The sequence below is a fragment of the Pantherophis guttatus genome, chromosome 2, assembly GCF_059756535.1.
Source record: "Pantherophis guttatus breed Tessera chromosome 2, ASM5975653v1, whole genome shotgun sequence".
NCBI classification, from domain to species: Eukaryota; Metazoa; Chordata; class Lepidosauria; order Squamata; family Colubridae; genus Pantherophis; species Pantherophis guttatus.
The window spans coordinates 79,484,657-79,506,476 of record NC_142064.1 but is presented as its reverse complement, the minus strand read 5'-3'; the positions used below and the strand labels follow the sequence as shown (position 1 = coordinate 79,506,476).

At 37.1% G+C, this 21,820-nt stretch overlaps 1 protein-coding gene and 1 long non-coding RNA gene across 6 annotated transcripts in view; one reads left to right on the top strand and one right to left on the bottom strand.

Annotated features, from left to right (window-relative positions):
- The window catches only part of MLLT3 (MLLT3 super elongation complex subunit), a 121,560-nt gene that overhangs the window by 30,474 nt on the left and 69,266 nt on the right, over window positions 1–21,820 (top strand). The window lies entirely within an intron of this gene.
- LOC117661541 (uncharacterized) lies at window positions 7,594–14,435 on the bottom strand. 3 transcript variants are annotated; one of them, XR_015732285.1, is made up of 4 exons: window positions 14,322–14,435; window positions 12,116–12,363; window positions 8,628–8,683; window positions 7,594–7,776 (listed from the first exon to the last, which is right to left on the bottom strand). It is a non-coding gene; the product is annotated as an uncharacterized LOC117661541 (long non-coding RNA). The 3 variants fall into 3 exon arrangements; XR_015732284.1 differs by having other exon boundaries at window positions 12,116–12,205; XR_015732283.1 differs by lacking the exon at window positions 14,322–14,435 and adding an exon at window positions 14,213–14,301 and having other exon boundaries at window positions 12,116–12,205.

Sequence of the window (21,820 nt, the reverse complement as noted above, 5' to 3'; positions counted from 1 at the left end):
CTGGAGATGGTCTGGTTGGGCCTATCCCTGGAGTTCCTCTCGACACCCCCAAGGTTTTTCATTCTTTGTCCCATTTCAAGGGACAAGTTGAAGAGGGTCCTCATGGAAACCGCTATTCAACATCTGTTGGATATTCACGCAATCCAACCGGTTCCAGAGGACCAACAGGGCATGGGATTCTATTCCATCCTCTTTGTGATTCCAAAGGCCTTGGGGGTGGGTGGGTGGAGGGCAATTCTGAACCTGAAACAGCTGAATTGCCTTCTAATCTACAGGTGATTCAAGATGCAGTCATTACAGTCCATTTTGGACAGTGTTAGAGAGGGCGACTTCCTCACCTCCATTGACTTGACAGAAGCATACCTGCATGTCCCCATTTTACCGGCACATAGACAATGTCTCCGTTTTCATTACGCCAGTCCGCACTTCCAGTATAGGGCCTTGCCCTTCAGCCTCTTGTTGGTGCCTAGGGCGTTCATGAAGCTGTTAGCTGCATTAGCGGCACATCTCCTGGCTCTTCCCGTGCATGTCCAGTGTTATCTGGATGATGTCCTGATACAATCTTCTGGCCCCCATCCAGGTGCTCCAGGACCATGGGTTTTCCATAAATGTAACCAAGAGCCATTTGTCACTAACAAACTGCTTGCTCCATTTAGGTGCAGTAATAGACACCATAGTGTGCAAAGTCTACCTCTCCCAGGAGTGCCAGATGAGTCTAAGGGAATTAGTAAGTCGTGTCAGAAGGGAACGTATAGTACCACTGGCCGTTCTCTCACAGCTCTTGTGCAAGATGGTTTCATGTATTTCCATCGTATCTTGGGCACGCCTGCACGCCATGTTCCTTCAGTGGTTCCTCCTGCCTTACCAAAAAAAAGGCAGGAACAATTCCCCAGCCAAGGTCAGGGTTCCGTCAGATGTGATCCGATCCTTCCAGTGGTGGGCTTCCCAGGCAATTTCTAGGGGAAGCCTATTCAAGGAACCAAACTGCCTAACAATTACCACAGATGCTAGTCTATTTGGCTGGGGGGTCCATCTCCAAGCCAGGATGGTTTGTTTGCTTGTTTGTTTGTTTGTTTTATTAGATTTATATACCGCCCTACTCCCGAAGGACTCAGGGCGGTGAACAGGCACAAAATAAAATACATAAATACAAAATTTAAAAGCAGAAATAAAACCAGATTAAACAATTTAGCCTGAGACAAATTTAAAACATCCAATAATTTAAAAACAGATTTAAAATTTTCGATTTAAAAGAAAAGGGGAAAAAAGGTTAGGCCAGGCCAGCTTGCTGGAATAGGAAGGTCTTAAGAGCGCGGTTCAGAGACAGTGGTCACACACAGACCTGGGCCACAATATAAAGTGGCTGGAACTCAGGGCAGTCCACCTGGTCCTCAGACACTTCCAGGACATGATGTCTGACAGACATGTCCTAATACTCACCAACAATGTGGCCACTAAGGCTCACATTAACTGCCAAGGGGGAATCCACTCCAGGTCCCTTATGCAAGAGACAGAACAACTGTGCCTCTTGGCTGAGAGGCACCATCTGTCTCTCAGCCCGGATGCTCTGTGCTGAGCATCTGGGCTGAGATGCTCAGTCCAGCATCTCAGCCCAGATGCATCTCAAGGCGCTTGCTCCGCTGTCAAGGCGGAGCATATTTCAGGAGTTACCAATGTGCAGGCAGACTGGCTTAGAGCCACAGTTGACCATGTGGAGTGGCGCCTGCATCCGACTTTGTTTCAGGAGCTGATGGAGCACTTCGGGCGGGCAGCTGTGGACCTTTTCACCACCCAGGACAACACTCAACTACTGCGATTGTTCGCAAGGTTTGTGATAACGGGGGCAGAAGGGGTCGATGCTCTTCGCAGTCCTAGGCCCCGGGGGCTTCTCTATGCCTTTCCTTCTCTTCCCCTCATCCCGAAGGTGGTCCGGAAGGTTTTGGTGGAAAGGGCAGAGGTGCTGTTCCTTGCACCTCACTGGTCCAGATGACCATGGTTTGCTGACCTGGTCAACCTGTCGGTGGCCAGACCTTGGAAGATACTGCCAGACAGAGTCTCCCTCAACCAGGGGGCTTTGGTCCATCCGGATCCACAGTGGCTACAACTGACCACCTGACATTTGAGTGGAATTCTCTGAGCCAGGATAGTTACTCCTCCAAGGTGATCGAGACAATACAGGCCTCCAGGAGGCCGTCCACCAATCGGATATATGATGCAACCTGGAAAACATTCTACTCCTGGTGCTCCAGGTCGAGTTTGGACTTGGCATAGGTCTCCATGCCCCAAATACTGGACTTCTTCCATGAGGGGTTTGACAAGGTGCTCTTGCCCAGTACTATCCGTCGTCAGATGGCTGCCCTGTCCTCGGTCCTTTCTTGCGGGAATCTGGAGTCCCTCACTCATCACCCAACTATGCGCAAGTTCATTAGGGGTACAGTGAACCTACGGCCTCCAGTCGTTCACAGATACCCTACATGAGACCTAACCAAGGTACTGCATTAGCTGACCGAGGCCCCGTTTCAACCACTGAGATCGGCCACACTGTGCTTCCTAACCTGCAAGGTGGCTTTCCTGGTAGCCATCACATCGGCTAGGCGGATTTCAGAGCTGGCGGCACTCTATGTCATGAAGGACCTCAGTATCTTCCATCCTAACAGGATGGTATTGCGGCTGGACCCTTCCTTCATCCCCAAGGTGAATTCCTGGATCCACAGGGCCTAGGAGCTTATACTGCCTGACTTCTGCCTGGGCCCAGTCCACGCCCTGGAGAAGAAGTGGCACACCTTGGATGTGAGGAGGGCCCTCTGCATTTATATTAAGAGGACTTCCTCCTTCAGGAAGACAAGAGTCGCTCTTTGTGTCCTTCCAACCTTCTACCCTAGGCAAAAAGGTCACTCCATTGACCATGGGCCACTGGATTAGGGTATGCATCGCCAAGACCTACGAATTACAGGCCGTTCTATTGACCTCAGACCAGACTGCGGCCACCCATAGGACAAGCCAGCTTTGGTATGTCCCATTGCTGGATGCTATCTCTACCACAGTGGAGAAGGGCCATTGGTCTTACCTGATACGCTCCTTCTCGTCGAGTGGAGATAACATCCAGCCCCACCCTAACGACTGTCTGGTCCTGGGTCCTGGGGAAAAACTTCAGAATAAGACACGTCAAGTCTGTCACTTCATCTTCGTCAAAAGCTGGGGACCGTTGGTGAAGGAGGCTTGTCCTCACAGCTCTGACAGAATCAGTTGAATCAGCCATCAGACAAGGTCAAACCATTCCTGGATGCTATCTCCACCCAACGAGAATGAGATTTAAAGCCAAAGTGAATTTGGAACTAAAGTTCTACCACATTACATCTATCACGTCTTGTATTATTTTATTCACAACTTAAAATAATTAAAAGCATTGGTTTTGTTGCATAGGATTTTGGTGGGGGTTTTTTTGTAATGATTAGATCTGAGGTTGTTTTTTACTATGATTTAAGACATATTTTTTGATCCAGTTTGGAATGACCATCAAAATAAAAGTGTGGTATTTTAAGACTCTATGATCTAAACTGAGAACCTTGTAAACCTCAGTTAAAATATGGAGTGCAGCATTACTCAAGTGAAGATAAGTATATCTTAATTATTCATTATTGTAAAATTTCCAATTCTTCTGATGTTATGTTTTTTTGGTAGATGGGGCATTGGTCTTACCTGATACACTCCTTCTAGTCACATGCTTTGATATTCTAGGGCAATTTGTAGTTAAGGGAGAGATAGTGCTGTCTTGTAAAGGAGCCCTATTGAAATAACAACATAGAAAGCATTTTGATGTAATGTATATTGATGACTTTGAGTGGATGAAGTACACTATATACTTTTTGATAACAGTTCTATTTAACCATTGGATTCATATTTTAATTATATATTATATATGAGAGAACAAGATTTGTTTATTTATCTGTTGTAGCAACTTATAGAAAGTTCCTGCAGATGTTCCTTAAGTATATCCTGAACCTTATATACATATAAAGGTTTTCTTATAATTAGGGAGACAATCAAAATACTAGGTGACAACGTACTTCTTGGTTCATTATCTTAAGAATTTATTACTCTTCCAGATTATCTGAAAAGCAGTTTTATAAGTACAAATATATATAAATTAGATTCCTCTCTTTAGTAGTGTTTGTGTTCACTAGTGTTTGTGGTTAATTATGATACAAATTCTTTGTGCATGATTTGGGGAATGCTAGTATTCCACGAATGGTTTGATTAATCAGACATGTTGGCATGTTTCAAAGAAAAAAGAAAATAGGCAGTCTTCTTGAAATTGTCAGTTTAATCAGGATAAATATATCTATGCTAGTGTTGGTTGTCAGTTCAATTTCTACTTCTTTATGGGTGTTTATACTTTCAATTTTAAAAGCTTTCAGATAATTTATGTAGTTTTTAACTAAGCTGTTTGATTTTTCAAATGAAATTCCCAATGTAGACTATATAGTCAAAACAAGTTTTGGAAAATACAGTTATAGAAGAATAATGTTTTCTATAATAAACTTCATACTGTACCAAGTTCCTTCTTAGAGAACAGAAGTGAAGCACTCATATTTTTGGCATGAATGATTTTTCTGTACTAGAGAAGAGACTCTTTAACACATTTTGTTGTTCTTGGCCTGTTTTAGAAATTCAGTTATATTGTGCCTCGGGGGTCTGTATGTGCAATGGGTAAAAAGGTTTTTGCAAACTTAAAAGGAAGAAAGATAGATCAAACAGGCAGTTCTCTGCATGTGAACTTTATTTTGTAATAACTGAAACTTGTTTTGCATAAAATGATATCCTCTAGAAGAAGGGATGTGAACAGTTAATGACTTGCAATACTAGAGAAATAACTAATTGAAAGCAGTAAAAGACTTTGGTTGAAATTTAGCCAAGACAATTCTGACCAAATGTTACTGCCAACTTGTAGTCGCTCAGCAGCAGATGTAAAATGAGCTTCCTCTTAGCTTAATACCTGGTGTGGAAAAATGTCTTACAAATCCTGACAGATGTTGAAATTTTGGACACTCTGGGAAAGATTTTCATTCAGGAGTATTCACTGATATAGATCCTGGGATCCCTACTCATGTTGTTAGCACTTTAAAAAGTGGCAAAAGGAAACTTTAGCTTTTTTTTAAAGAAATGGGAGAAAATTGTGGTAACAATGATTTTTTGTATTCACATAAGGTAAAGCTAAAGGTTCCCCTCGCACATATGTGCTAGTCATTCCCAACTCTAGGGGGCGGTGCTGATCTCCATTTTAAACCCGAAGAGCCAGCGCTGTCCGAAAATGTCTCCGTGGTCATGTGGCCGGCATGACTAAATTCCAAAGGCATTTATGAATGCTGTTACCTTCCCAACAAAGGTGGTCCCTATTTTTCTACTTGCATTTTTTACGTGCTTTCGAACTGCTAGGTTGGCAGAAGCTGGGACAAGTAACGGGAGCTCACCCTTTACGCAGCACTAGGGATTCGAACCGCTGAACTGCCGACCTTTCAATCAACAAGCTCAGCATCTGAGCCACTGAGCCACCACGTCCCTCTTGTATTTACATACAAGAATACAAATAAAAACTATCCACTTCCAAGGAATTCTGATATCTGACATCCCATGTTATCGTGGTAAACCTGATTAACTACGTACTGCAATCCATGACTGAATGGGAATCTGGAGACAAGCCAGTACAGACTTTAGTTTTCATTGGCAGATTATACAAAAATCATTCAATAAACCATGTACACTGCTCAAAAAAATAAAGGGAACACAAGCAGAAGACATCCAAGATCTGAATGAATGAAATAGCCTTATTAAATACTTTGTTCGTTACATACAGTAGTTTTGTGTTCCCTTTAGTTGTTTGAGCAGTGTATAAACTACTGTATGTAACGAACTCGGATGTCTTCTGCTTGTGTTCCCTTTATTTTTTTGAGCAGTATATATTTTAACAATATATTTAACAAACATAGATAACTAAACATGGCTTAATGCAGTGGTGAAATCTTCCCTGGTTTGCCACCGGTTCACTGCCCGCGCATGCACAGTATACACCAAATGCATGCTGTGCGTGTGCATGTGCAGTGCACACCAAATGCACGCTGTGCGAGCATGCACAGTACACACCAAATGCATGCTTTGCGCGGAAAAAGGAAGCTTGGAAAGGTAAGTAGAACAGCAGGGGGGTGAACAGCTGTGCCACACGATTTAGATTCACTAAATCTAAATTTCCTGCTTTCTAGCGATTTTAAATCACCGGTAGCTTTTTTTCACTACTGGTTCGCCCGAACTGGTGCGAACTGGTAGCATTTCACCGCTAGCTTAGTGGGACATGAGCCTCACATCAGAAGTGCTTTTAGTTAGATTTATCTATAAATTTGATATAAATTTTACATCCTACATTTTTAAAACAATTGTTTTTTATAATGAATTCTTTACAGATTTAAAAACTGCTGCAATTCAGAATCAGGCACAACAATATTCAACAGCATTTTTAAAATAACTAATTCCTCCAATATAAACCTTTCTTAGAAATTTAATTTACCTTGAAAATTCTTGGGACCTTTCAAGTATTTTGTGTGATAGATTGCATGAGAGCTCAGAAACATCAAAAGCTTTTATGAAAAATTGTTGAAATCTTGTCAAATCTTGTACTTGCCAAAAAAAAATTGAATTTTGAAGTTTTCAGTATTTTAATATTACAAGGTTTGTGTCACCACCAGAGAAGAGTACTAGCCATTGCTATATTTGATTAATTTGAATTATATATATATATATATATATATATATTTCAAAATTTATACACATATACACATTTATATACACATTTAAATATTCAATAATTCAGAATTTAGTTTTGAAGTTTAATTTATTTTTTTTACTTTAATATCTTAATATTAGCAATCTTAAACTGCTAGCGACACTTGCAGATGAAGCTCAAAATTTTCTGTTCATTTCATAGAATTTTTTAAATTTTATCATTGGATATTTTTTTACTTAGTTTAGCTAATAGCCCTCAAATTCATTAAGTTTGAAAATAAACTTTGACGATAATTTGGAAACATAATTCACAGCTAACTTAGAATTATTGGGCTCAATCTTTGAAAGTAATAAGGAAAATTATTTTATTTTGAAATAGTCTTCTGATAACTTGCTCCTTTTTAAAAATTATTTGAAGTTTTTATAATATTTACCATATTTGTGATGCTTATCTTGTTTGGCAACATTACCTTAAAGTAAAGCTCTGTTCCACTGATTTTTATTTAGAACAAAACATTTTGGGGAGGCATGACCATTTTTGACATTAGTGCTGGAACAGTTGGTAAAACTTTTGAAGCTAAAAAGCTAAAAAGGATCTTCCTCAATTTAGATTCAGTACGTTCCATAAATCTACTTGGATCACAGTTGTAGTTTTCTATAGGAGAAGGAGTGGCAAAACCTAGGAGTGGAATTAGAAGAGGAATAAGTATAGAATCCTACATAGCCATAAGCAGACTAACCTCCCCTTGATTTCTTTTGTCCTTATCTAATCCAAGCAGGCCCTAACCATTAGTTGAGAAGATTCCTGTACATAGCCTGTGTAGCAATAAATCAGTTTAATTTGATCTTCACATGTGGACCTGGTCTTTTGTGCCTGACATTTTCTGACACCATGTTGCAATCACTTGACATCTCACGCAGTTTGTCATCTAGAGAAGTATTCACCTTGCCTGCCCATAAGGCCAAGACAACTGACAGATCAAGATTGTGCCGTCTTGTCAGCTGAAATAAAAATGGATCTATGATATGAATTCCAAAATAGTGAAGATTTTTGTCTGTAGAAATAACATGAGTTATTTCTCAAAATAACCCCAACTTTACTGTCATTGTATAATACTTTACATTCTTCAAGCTGATGATAAATAAGAATATAGATACTAAAGAATGAAATACTAAAAGCAAAATAAGAAAATAAGAAAAAACATAAAAGCATCATTAACACTTTCAATAGCACATTTTTGGAAATAAAATGAATTTTGATATAGAAGAGTTCAGCAGCTATTAGTAGCAACACACTTTAAAGGAAAATGCTGTTGTATTGTATTGTACAATGTCTATTTCGGTTACCAGGAAATCTTCACAGTGGTAGTGAACAGGCCTTTGGGGAGAAATTGTTGGCATTCTTTGGGCAATCAGCACATTTTAAGGAAGAAGGAAGGCATAGTATAGATTTATTTCTGTACCTTGATGGAAGTCTGATATTTAATTTATGCTGTGTACTTTTTCATTAGGCATATGATACCTGCAATCCCAAAGCATCTGTCAATATTTATACTTAAAATGGCTAAGTTGGTAATGATTATAAAAATAAAAACTGGATAATGTGGAGAATGAAATGGGAAGACTCTGTCTAATGTAAATAGGAGCAGAGAATTATTTCAAATTAGGTTGATAATTTGTTCTTTTTTATTCCCTTGCTGATTTGCTTGCCTATCTTCCTTCCAAAATTAGAGAATTACAGACAGAAAGGGTTCTTTGCTTATTTTATTATGTACATGCTCAGAGCTCAAAACCACTTAAATTCCTATATATTTATTATGGTTTAACATTTTATTAATACTCAAATTAGCTACCTAATTTTAATTGCATCCTCCCCAAGTGCTCTATGTTTCACTTGCCAGTTGTACCTCTATAAATAAACAACATAACAGAATAATTACAAACACTATAAATCAAGTTTTTCCTATGCTATATTATCATGGATCAAATAAAACTCAATGATTTCTTTTACCATGTTTTTGTATGTCTCATATTAAACATCAATCATGATTTATTAATCATGATTAAATATATATAGATAGTCAATGCTTAATGACTGTTTGATACCATGGCAGCCACATCCCCCCCCTTTTTTTTTCCTGGCAGTCACATGATCACAGTTTGGATACTTTGCAGTTGGCTCTTGTTTATAACCATTTCCAGCATCCTGCGGTCACTTGTCTACAATTCTTAGCGGTTTTTGTCTATTTTTGGCATTTACTTCTAGTTTCTGGCAAAAAACACCAAAAAACAGACTTGGTTAACAGCCACCACTCTTCACTTAATAAAACCACTGCAAAAAAGGCTGTAAAATTGGGCCCAGTGGCAATTTATGACTATAATTCTTGGATCAATTCTGGTCATCAGTTGAGAACTACCTATAATTTAAAGCAAATGTTCTGCACAGTTTTCTTCATCCTACCAGCTGTAAATACCTGGATTATGTTTAGACCATAGTTTCCTCCAAACCTCTACGATGTATTCAAAAAGTAATTTTGCTGTGTACATTTTACTGTGTAACTTCTCATTAAAATTAATAGGCAGTTACATAATTTCAGTGGGATTTTGTTGGGTAAAAATAATTCACCACAGCACAGTAAAGCTAATCACATAAAGAAAATAATGTGGTTACCAAGTAATTATTTGAGAATATAGGAAGATTGTATGCATTACTTTTTAATTTCACTTGAAGTGTATAATATAAGCAGTTTCAAACTTGCGTAAACCAAGTAACCTATTTCTTTTTCTTGGTGTGACTAAATTGTAAATTGCAGATAAAGCTATTAATGTTAGAAAATAAATTAAGACATTTATACATGGCAAATTGGAAGAAACCTTCTATACCCTTACAGGAGTGCCTAAAAAGTTCTTCGGAGTTCTTCGGAGTTCTTCGGACTGTAAATAATATGGACAGATATTATCGTAGCTGAACAGTTCCATGTCTGTAAGCAGAGAATGTGTTTGACGTGGCAACTTGTTTTGGAATTATTTTTTAATGTGTTCTTGTTTTGCTTTCTTAGGTCAAGTTATGTCACATTCTGTAACCTGTGTATGAATTAAATGCTTCCTAAGATAAAAGTTTTATTGTGAAATGTGCAAGAACCTGACTCAAGTTCAAAGTACCAGATTAAAAATAAAACCAAAATTTTTCAGTCTGGACATAGTCAAGTTTCTGAAGTATCTAAAAATAAAAATGGAGTGTTTTAAATCTAATGATTTTGATTAGAAAGTCTGATAGTGTTTTAAGTTATGTTTCTTTTTTAAATGTGACAAATGTTGTTCATGATATAATTTGCAGAAAAATGTTATTGAAGAGTTAAGTGCTACAACATTTTTTCAGGACTCACACTATATTTGATATTTTGTGACTAAGTGAGGCAAGTAGCTCCTTTTTTATTCAGAATTGATAGCTTTGATTTTCAATGTTTAGGTTTTCTTGTTAGAAGACAAAAAATAAAAATGTGCTAAATAGTATATAACCGTTTTTAGTTCTTTGTGCCTATTCCCTGTACAAAATCAAACAGTTTATATTTTAATAAGCATTTCATCTGAACAATTCAATATGGCAAATACAGTATCAATGAAACTTTTTAGCATTAAGCACAATTAGTAAGTTAAGTAGAATAACTGGCTCAGTGAGCTCCATAGCTAAGTGGGGATTTAAGTTTAGATCTTCCTAATCCACATCCAGCACATAAAAATACGTACAAGTTTCAGTATTCCTATCAAAAATGTGTCTACAAATATTTTTATATCAATATGAGGTGTTAAAAAGATGAACCAATTGAGAGTGAAGAGGAACAAATATTTAAAGGTATTGATTCTTAACAACCCACTGATGTACAAATATAATGGCAAATATAGTTGTGCCTCACATTTCAAAAGGAGGTTCATGCAATAATTTTGGAAAACTATATTTCTGTCTCCTTTCCTTATTGCTGTATCAGTTAACTTTCTGGTATTTTTCACTGTGAACATCATTTTAGTTGTTCACTATCTACCAACAATTCACCTTATAATCCATTTAAATCTATCTAGCCCTTGGTTTGTTCTCTTCATTGTACCTGTGTACTGATGAACAGCGAACACTTTAAATTAAGTTTATACCATTTTATTTCAGCAAAATACTGAAAAAGGCAGTGAGAGGCATAATTTGTTACAACTTGTAGGCTGTCTGTGACCCATCAGCGTGGGCTCTGTTACATAATAGAGAACAGAGGTTTCAAAGAAAAGGAATACTGGCTGAGAACATGTTCAAAGGGAGCTGAAAGGAATACTGTACAGGAAATTAAATCATTGGCCAAGGAAGTAGAATTGGACTGATTGCAGTCATTAATGTCCTTTTAACGAGAGCCACATAAGGAATGTAACTCAGCAACTGTGATGGTCCCTAGTGTGGAGCCAATTAAGTAACGTAGATGTGGTATTTCAAACACACAAGAGTAGAGTGGGTAGATTATGTATCAGGAATAACACATCTGAGAATCGGGGGATTTGTCCTGTGAGCAAAATTTACAAGGAGAAAGCGAATGTACAGGAGAAATGCAGATTCATACATTTAATGTATTAATTTACTGTGCTCTGTGTATATTACTCCTCTTTTCCTTACATTCTATTCCCTCCTCATGTTAAATACAGATTAACTACAACTTTTTTGTGCTTACCTTTTTAAATAATTTTTTCTTTGCTTTAAAAAAATCATTTTATTTAAATTGCTTAAAAACACTACACCCCCTTCCTCAAATACTTACATTAGTTTGTGAATTAAATTTTCTTATGGCAAGTTTGGATATTTTTCTGTTTTTAAAAATACTTCTCTTATATTAACATTTAAATGTATTTTTTGAAAACATAGATGTATTTTAATAATACTTCCAATATGATCTTTTGCTGTCTTTAAAGTATCCATTACATTGGTAAAATCTTTTAGGAGTTGCCTCTGCATTTCTAAAAATATTTGAAGTACAGAAGTTCTAAATTTAGGATGGTAAATTCAGCCAGGTTTGGTTTTGTGCCTCACTATATGTCAGAATATTGCAGTATTTTTTTTCCTTTCAAACTTGGTAGAAATAAACAGGTTTTTAGAGATCTTCGTGAGGAAATCACAGTGCACCTTAAATCTGTTTTTTGTTTTCTCTCTCTTCCTGTTTACTTGCAGGTAGACAAGGGAGGTGATAAAATAAGGCACAGTTGGGATCTGCTCACATGATATTGGTCCCATGATGCAAATAAATCACTGCTTTTCTGTTTAATTACATGTTCTCATTTGCAAACCCTGTTCCTTTTGTCACTTGTTCCCTACCTTATCTTCAGCACACAGCTATTTTGCTGCCTTTGTTGATTATGCTCCATCTCTTTTTGTCTTCTGCCTCTAACTTCATTATTATTGCTTCTGTGAATGAACAGGAAGTACTGAATAACATCTTGGAGTGCTAACTATGCCTCTGTTAAATCTGGTATTGGATGAAATATAACCTCACATGAATGGAAATACACTCAGAACTTTTTCTTCTGATACCCAAATCTGTTTTGGAGAGCTCCCACAACTATCTGGAATAGATTTTGAAAACAGCACTGTTTTACCAATCAGGTTTTACCAATATATTTTGAAATGATTTAACCCAAATGAAGAGAAACATCATGCCCTAATTCATTATCCACCTAAATTTTTGTCTGAAATTAGTTACTATATAATAGTTTATTACCTTTCCAGTGATCAGTTATTCCATCAAACCATGTCTCCTCACTTTTCCCTTTCTAAAGACATAATTATGCTCACCACATGTACAGATAGTCCTCAATTTATCATTACAACTGAACCCAAAAGGTCTGTTGCTAAGTGAGACAGTTAAGTAAATTTTGCCCCATTGTATGACCTTTTTTTGTCACAGTTGTTAAGTGAATCTGGCTTCCCCATTGACTTTGCTTGTCAAAAAGTCAGAAAAGGTGATCACATGATCCCGGGACATTGCAACCATCCATTTTCCAAGCATCCCAAGTTTTGATTACGTAATCATAGGGAAGCTGCAATGGTTGTAAGTGTGAAAATGGTCATAAGTTAGCTTTTTTGTAGTGTTGTTGTAACTTCAAATGGTCACTAAACAAATGATTGTAAGTTGAGGACTACCTGTATTGCCTTTTCTCAAATGACTGAAAATTTGTACTAATTTTCTCCTCTTTATTCTCCATAATCACTTGGTTGAGACAGTGACAACCTAGAGTTCATTATTAGATACTGGAGAGAAGGAGTTAAAATATATTCAGCGTAGAGTTCCTGCCATTAAAAATTATTGCTTGTTGGTACATTTTTGTAACATTTCTAAATTTATCTGTGGTCTCATCTGTAGATGTTCATTCTTTAACAAAGGATGTACTCATTGAGATTCAGTTTTTCTCACCTGCTTACTAAATCTAGCTGTTATCTGATATTTCTTTTCATATTTTCTGAAATGTTTCTATCACATTTTCTAGCTCTCTTTGGATACTATCTGCTTTCCAAATTTTAGGCATGAATGCTGGGTGTTCGCTTGTTGGCTACTTTACTTTCTAATATGCTTTAAACACATCAGGTAATGCCAATGGTGGGTTTCAAAAATTTTCACTATTGGTTCGGTGGGCATGGCTAGGTGGGGGTGGCATGTGACTGAATGGGCATGGCCAACTTGACGTCATGCCCGTGCCCACTCAGTCCCATGCCTCTCCACCTAGCCACACCCAGAGGAAAAGGTAGGAAAATTTTTGGAATTTCCACCTATCTACCCCCGCCCTCCCTTCACCAGTCGCCCCCGTTTCCCCTCCTTTAGTGGCCCCGGCCCTAGCCCCACTTCCTCCCCCACCACCGCCTCTTTGTTTGGGCTGCTTACCTTCTGCGGTGGCTGGTCCACAGTCTGGAAGGCAAGCTGACCGGAGTTTTCGGCAGCCCCCAGACAGCCGCCGCAGCCAGAAAGCGACTCTCAAAGAGGCAGTGGGCAGCCAGTCACCAAAAAGTACCGGAGGTCAGGGAAAAAACTGCTGCCGTTGCCGCCATGTTCTTCGTGCATGCACATCCCGTTGGACTTGCAAGGCAATGGAACGCACATGTGCGAAGAACGTGGCGGTGACGAACATAGGCGGGGTGACCGGGAGACCAGTTCGGGGGCATGGCCAACCAGCCATTGCTACTGGTTCGGCGACCTTGGTGAAATTTCCGCCAATGCTTTGCGCGAACTGGTGCAAACCGGCTGAATATCACCTCTGGATAATGCTAATTAAAGGCAGCCACCTTCATAGTTTGTTGTCTTATTTGCCTGCTTTTCAACGCTATAACACTACAACGCTACCTGCATCGAACTATATAATTTTAGATGTTTTTAATCCCACGTTCATTATTTTTTTAAATAATTTAAGGTGGTGAACATACCTAATATTCCTTCCTCTTTCTATTTCCCCACAATAACCACCCTGTGAAGTGAGTTGAGCTGAGAAAGAATGACTGGCTCAAAGTTACTGAAATGGCATTCATAACTCACAGTCTTCTGGTGTTTAGCCTGATGCCTTAACTACTTGACCAAACTGGCTCTTCTAGACCAACTTTTGTGACAAGGACTTGACTAAGTCAGGTATAGAAATCCTAAACGTTTAAAGGTTCTGCTGCTGATGCCTCTTTCCCTGATAAATGTATAATAATGTATAATACTTGGTTTAAAGTAAGATAACTTGGTCTTAAGGGTAACTAGATTGTATGACATAAGAGGTATTTCATCTGCTCATAATGCAGGAGACTTTCTTCATTTGCATACTACTTTGCACCTTATAAGTTTATAGCTCCTGTCCTTCCCCCTATTTAAAGTTATCAGGGATAGAAAGAGAAATGGTAATACAAAGAGACTATTCATTAAATAATGCAGTCTTTCTGATGATTTTCTTGATTACATTTGCTTTATCCTCATTACTTTTTATGGTACAAAGTGATGGATATTGCTTTTTGTCATTTTCATTACTGGTAAATTTCATCCAATTGAATGACAATATTTTTTTTGAAATTCGAATTTCAAATTTTTTGTTTACACTCTTCCATAAAAAAGCAAAACAACTAGTGTTTCCTCAGATAGACAACAGAAATATTTTTAGGTATTTTGTGACACAGAACTTCATAGAACTTAGATATTCAAGATGTGTCCAGATGAAGCTTCAGAAAGCGATTCCAGTGAAGAAGGTTAGTTTAACTTCTGATTTTACAAATACTCTTTAGATATTTTTTTTAAAAAAATGGTCATGAATCTATTTTTCCTATGGTAACAGTTTACAATATATGTAAACATTTCTTAAATGAATTCTTCTAAACAGCAAGGAGAATGTTACTCTGTCTTTGGTTTTCAAACATTTAAGCGGATGCAGATGGACGTTCATTTTTTCCTCACATAATTAATTAAATACTACTGTAGATTACTATTTGGTAGGTGATAAACCGTATTTTAGTTGTGTGCCATGGTGGAGAAAAGTTCAACAGTGAAAACAACATCTTCCTTACATTCTTCATTCTGGAGAAAAGTTTTCTTTGTTATTCTAGATTAATAATTGGTAAAATCACTAAATATTTTTAAACAATTTCAGCACTCCAGTTATTATAACATTCTTAATTTTGATGCGAGAAAAAGACAATATTACAGCATAGGACAACACTAGGATATCTCTGAAATGCTCTTTGTTTCTATTTGTGTTGAATAATAAATGTTTGATGCAACTATACATAGAAATTCTTTACTTTGAAGATCTGTGTACTGTACAAGTAGAATATGTTAAGATTTTGGATTTTAATACCTATCCCCTACCTACATTTCAGTAGTTATATTTTCAATTGTTGGCTCACAACTGATTTTTAAAATATCCAATATATTAAATTCCTTATTTGGTTCAAATTTAATAATAAACCCTCTGAGGCTATAATTCAACAGCAGACTTGCATTCTTTTCTTCCCGTGTAACTTTCTACCTCTCTTCCTACAGAATTATGGTACACAATAATAACTAAACTCGCATATGTCTTTAATACAGGCGAGAAGTAGGAAGAGAGGCTTTTATGGGACCAAGCTGTGTTGAATTGTCTGGTATCTTCAACCAAGTGCTCACTAAATTCTGCTTTTATTCTTGGGTTTGCATACTGACTCACCTGTATGAGCAGAGTCTGCTTGCTTTGCACTGTGCTTGCCTAGTTCACACAGCAAGGCCATGAATGCATGATGCAACAAGGAGTCTGGTTTCCAGCTGTTTTGCCACAGAATCTGGTGCTAATTAGGGCTACAAGGGAGCAACTGGTCCAAGATCACCCAGCTGATTTCCATGCCTAAGGGAGGACTTAGAAACTTGGGTTTCATTGCTCCTAGTTTAGCATCTTAACAAATACGCCATGCTGATTCCCTTGACATCAGTAGTTCTGTTTTTCTAAAACATGCCATTTATGTAGCCTATTCTTCTTTCCAACGTATGACATTATCAATAATGGATTCATTTTTCTGATCTCTCTGCCTTACATACTTGCACAGAAATCATTTTGAGCATTGTAAAGCTGAGTTCTGGGGGGGGAGGGATAGGTTTCTCCATTCCACTATGCATGCTTAATGATTTGCTTCCCACCATCTCCTCACTTTCTTTCAGAGATAACTTCTTCATTGCCTTCTCTCAGGAGCCATTTTCTGCAACTCTTTCAAGCTGTTTCTCATTATTTCTTAACACATTGTTTTCTGCGACTTTAGTCGTTTTGTAGAGTTCTCCAGAGTATTCCATACCTTATTCCCTAGTTGTAGAAGCCACAACAAAGAGGATGCTTCCCAAAAATCTCAGACAATTCTGGTAAGAGGAACAAACCATATATTTGTGAGAGGAAGGAAATAGTTATTCCATTGCAACATTTTCTCTTCAGGTTGCCAGTCATGTGAGCCTGGCGATAGGAGAACCAGGTAGAAGAACCAGGTATTTTTAGACCAGACAACAACATTATGTAAACACAAAGCAGGTGTTTCTGATTTAACTCCTCTAAGTATAGCCATAGTATTCACCCCATTTGTTTGGAAAGAGAGAAACTAGAACAAACTGGTTAAGTGTTGCTTTTTGAGGGTTCATCTATAAATTATAAATTACCTGTCTATCAACATATAAACCATTCTTCTTAATTGTTTTTCCTTGAACTCTTTGTCATCTATGATGGCTCAAGGAACTGCAAAGAAGAGACACTTTCTTAGAATTCAGTCACAAACAAATTCAGTAGTGATTGTACAAATGCAAAATGTTTTTTTGGGAATGGTACAGATGACACCCAGAGAACCATAGTTACACGTAAGCAACTTATTCGTTTTCTTTACACTAATGATGAACTTTCCTAAATGACTTTGTCAGATCCACTTATATGAAAGGGCCATGTCATAGACATACAAAAGAATGTATTTGGACCTTTAAAAAAATAGAAGTATAAAGTGATAAAAATTGTTTTTAGATCTATAACTAGTTTACTCAGTATATTCAAACACATATAAGGTTTTAAGCAGAAAATGTAGTTTTTTACTGTGTTTGCTTTTGCTAGTATATTCCATATTTTATCTCTGCTTATGGAATAAAAAATGCAGTTAAGTCAATAAATGTTGCACCCATCTATCCATGAGTTTTTGGTTCTCAGATAATGCAGAATAAAGTATTATCTGTTGTTCAGCATCCTTCCTAAAATCAGTCTCCTTTTTCTCCAGTATGTTATTTCCATCTGTCAGATATTCCAATTTGTGAAAGATAAATCTAGCATGAATTTTAGCTGTAGTATTAAATCAATCTAATAGATCTGTACTTTGAAATTATGTTGGCTGCTGTTTTCAAATATAAGAACTGTGATACCCTGTTTCCTCCAAAATAAGACATCACCTGATAATAAGCCCAATCGGGCTTTTAAGTGCATGCGCTAAAATAAGCCTACCCCCAAAAATAAGCCCTCCCCGAAAATATTTAAACACAGAGCTGGAAATCAGGTAAGACGGCAAGGGGAGCCCCATCTTGCTCCAAGTGCCCCAAAATAATAAGACCTCCCCAAAAATAAGGCCAAGTGCTTATTTCGTGGTTAAGAAAAATATAAGACAGGGTCTTATTTTCGGGGAAACACGGTAGTAAGTTTTTAATTTTTTTGTATAAAGTCTGCGTTGTGTATGTGAGTAAGCAAGTCTGCCAAGGGTGAGGTTTAACAGTCTGCATGACTCTTTAAAAAATCCAGGGGTAAACAGCAATAGACTAAAGAAATTTAGCTGGCTGAGATCCTGTCTAAAACTGCAGTTCCAAATTTACCAAAATTTGATAAAGAATTTCTTGCTGTAATTCAGTTCTGTTCTTCTTGTGTAACCTAACATCCAAACATAAGTGCCTTTATGGGTGCACTATAAACTGAGCTCAGCTTCTCTTGAAAACAAATGTGTGGCTAAATTTTGAAGGAACAGTACTTTATATGTTTCCAATATCATCAATCACTTACAGGAAAGAGTATTATTACATGGTACATAATTGTGCATAAAACTCTGACAATGCTAGCCCAGCTTTCTATAATCAAAATAGCAAACCCATCAGTAGCTCTTTTGCTCACCAGGTGGGCTTAACCCATGATATGAAACTTGGCAATTTTGTATCAGTTACAGTGTAAATAAACCCAATTTCTTATGAATATACAATGGCAGGAGCTATGAAATAAGTAATTATTTAGAGCCCTGCTACCCTTTGTACTACATTCCATCATAAAATGCCAATTTGTTTTCTTACATATTTTTGGAATACGAGAGTATCTCATTAACCATCTTTTGCATATTCATAGTAGAGACCAGACCTGACTATATGTGTAACGCTATCTGCAGTTTTGATTTTCTTTTTATTACTTTACACACAAGCAAAATGGCAGGTGTGTAAAACACATTTTTGCAGAGGTTAAGACAACATAACATATTTATTCATCCTCCATTTTTAAGCTATTTCTAATACTCTCTGTGTTTGCTGCAATTGTTGGGGGGAAGAAAGTTGGATGGCCTTCTGTACTCCTCTGTCTAGACTGTGAATGCAGGTAAAATATTAGTAAATTTCATATATATATATATGTACCTTTTGCTGATTCCCTAGAGATTCAGCAGAAAAGTGAGCTAGTGACTGGGTTTACATACCATACTAAGTCATAGTGTGGTTTGTTTGGTTTTGGGTTAGCATATTGTATAAACACAGTAATTTGTATGCCATGATTTAAGACTTAGCATACTATGTGAGTCCAACCAAAGGCTTACTCGGCAAAGCAAAGTTAAACCAACCTGGCTCAGGGCAATAAGTTAATGTAGTCATTCTATTATCTATATAACAGTTGTCATTCCTTCCGTGGTACATTTTGTGCACATAATAAGGCAAAGAACACCTTATATGTTGATGGGTCACAGACAAGTCCCATGCCTTTCCCCTCCCCTCAAAAATACAGCCCAGAAGGCATTAATATTTATAGCCTTGGAGTTGAGGTAGAGTAATTGAGTAAAGAGACCAAAGAAGAGATGTGTAAAAACTGCAAAATAGATTGCCTAGTTCAAACTGATAAATAAGGTTCTCAGGGACAAAAATAAAATGTGGCTGTGAAAATCAGTCCCAAGTAATGTTCTTACTTACATGGATAAACACTGTCATATTTTATAAATTAGCATAGTTCATGGTTTAATAGTATACATGAAGTCAGACATTATGGCTTATGCAGTGAACTAAGTTAAGCATATGATGACTTATAGTGTGATAGGTGAAACAGTATTATTGTTGGGATTATTTAGCATTTTTGAATATTAAATTTAATTGAAAAAAATGTACGGCTTACATTGTGAACCAACTTAAGCCAAGAAATATATTTTATGATATATATTTTATGCTTCTAAATAATGCATCAAGGTTGTTGTTGTTGTTGTTGTTGTTGTTGTTATTACCAAATCATTTGTCCAGTTGTTTCAGGTGGTTTTTCTATGTCAAGGCATAGGACTAGATCGTAGTTCTCAAAATTCTGTAGAAAATATCATGTGATGATTATAACAGCAATAGATGGTTACTTGTGTTGTATTGCTCAGAAAGACTAGGACTGAGGAAAACCAAGATCAAATCTATCTGCCATAATAAAGGTGGCTTTGGGCAGTATTCGGGTAGTTGTATGTAAAATCCAACATGCAAAAAGAAGTTAACAGTTCCAAACTGTACCATGTTGTCAGCAAACAGCATCTCATCCAGTGATATAACTGTCTGCAGAGGAGAGCCATCACATACAGATAATCCTCAACTTTCGATACAGCCCCAAATTTCTGTTGCTAAATGGGACAGATATTAAGTGAATTTTTCCCATTTTAAGACAGTTGTTAAGTGAATCACTGCAGTTTTTAAGTTAGTAAAGCGATTATTAAGTGAATCTGGTTTCCCCATTGATTTTGGTTGTCAGAAATTCGCAAAAGGCAATCTCATGTCATAAATAGGAGCCAGTTACCAAGTGTCTGAATTTTGATCACTTTTTTCAGTGCCTTGTAACTTTGAACAGTCACTAAATGAACTATTGTAAGTCGAGGACCACCTGTTCAAGGAGGCCTCCATATAAAGTAGAATCTAGTAATTGTGACCTGAAGTTATGAAGACATCTCTGCAGAGGCATCACCATGTGCCAGGAGCAAGGGAAGTTGATATCCACATACAATAATGCTGAGATTACACATGGGTATTCCATGAAGAGTAAAGTAGTTGTGTTGGTGAGGTGGTTATGATATAATTGTGAGGAAGAATAATTTACTCTTGCCTTGAGTTTCTTGAAATAAACACAAATTCAAATGAATTTAATTTTATTATTTCTAAAAATAGAGTAAGAAGAAAGAATTATTGCTTAAACCAAGAAAATATTCTAAAGGATTTAAAATATGAAGAAAGCAGGTATATTTAAATTTCAGGTGATATAAGCCGGGAGACAGAGCTTTAAAATAATAAAACAATGATCTTGGATTTGAATAGATTTGCACTTGGATTTGTCAAGAAAGGTTTGTAAACCAATGAAATGGAAAGCATGTGTTTGAAGGGTATAGTTACAAGCAAGTCAGTGGTATGAAAACAAAAGGTTAAACATTCATTTTAAAAGTCTGTGGCTTCTCAACAACAAAAATTCATTTTGTCATTTTGTTTGCAAAGTTTGTAAATATTTAACTTACAGGCACCTTTCTTCCTCTCCACGCCGCTGGATTTGTGATAAAGAAAGGCTGACCTCGGGAACAGATTTTTGAAAAATAACTTAATGTATTGACAGAGCAAGCAGCAATCTCTTAATTATAGCTAATGCCTCTCTGCTGGTAGCCTGAGGGAAATCTATGTTGTTTATATGGTCTTCCCCAACCTGGTGCCCTCTAGAGACTGAGCTTAACCAATATTAACATGATGGATGCTGTACTTGATCATATAGGGAGGTTCCAAATTTGGTCAGGTTGATTTAAATGATTAGCATAGATTATGTCAATTAAGCTAGGTTGAAAATTCCAACTTCCAACCAAGAGATAATCCCCATAATAGTATGATATACACAGTGAAACACAAACCTGTACTTACATTCAAATGTAATATGCTGAGAAACACCGCAGAAATGATTCTATGCAATATCTTTCCAGAGAAGCATTAAAGCAATTCATATGTCATGAGCACCCATTTGTATGACTTTTTGGTGACTTCACATCAAGCTCTTGCATAAGAACATGAAAATAGTTTTGAAGAGTTGCACAAGCTTTTTTATGGTGTATATATTTCCAGCATAAAGGCCAAAGTGGTCCCAGTAGTGGTAGAAGAACTCAGGGCTGTGACTCCTTTTTCCCCCCAATAAAAATATAATTTTATTCAGAAAGTTTAAAATACATACTCCAAAAAAATAGAAAAAATACAAGAACAAAGTAAAGCTTAGCAAATCATGATAGCAGTGTTCCAAAATTTGAGAGGCTGCCACAAAGAAGTGAGGGTCAACCTGTTTTCCAAAGAAC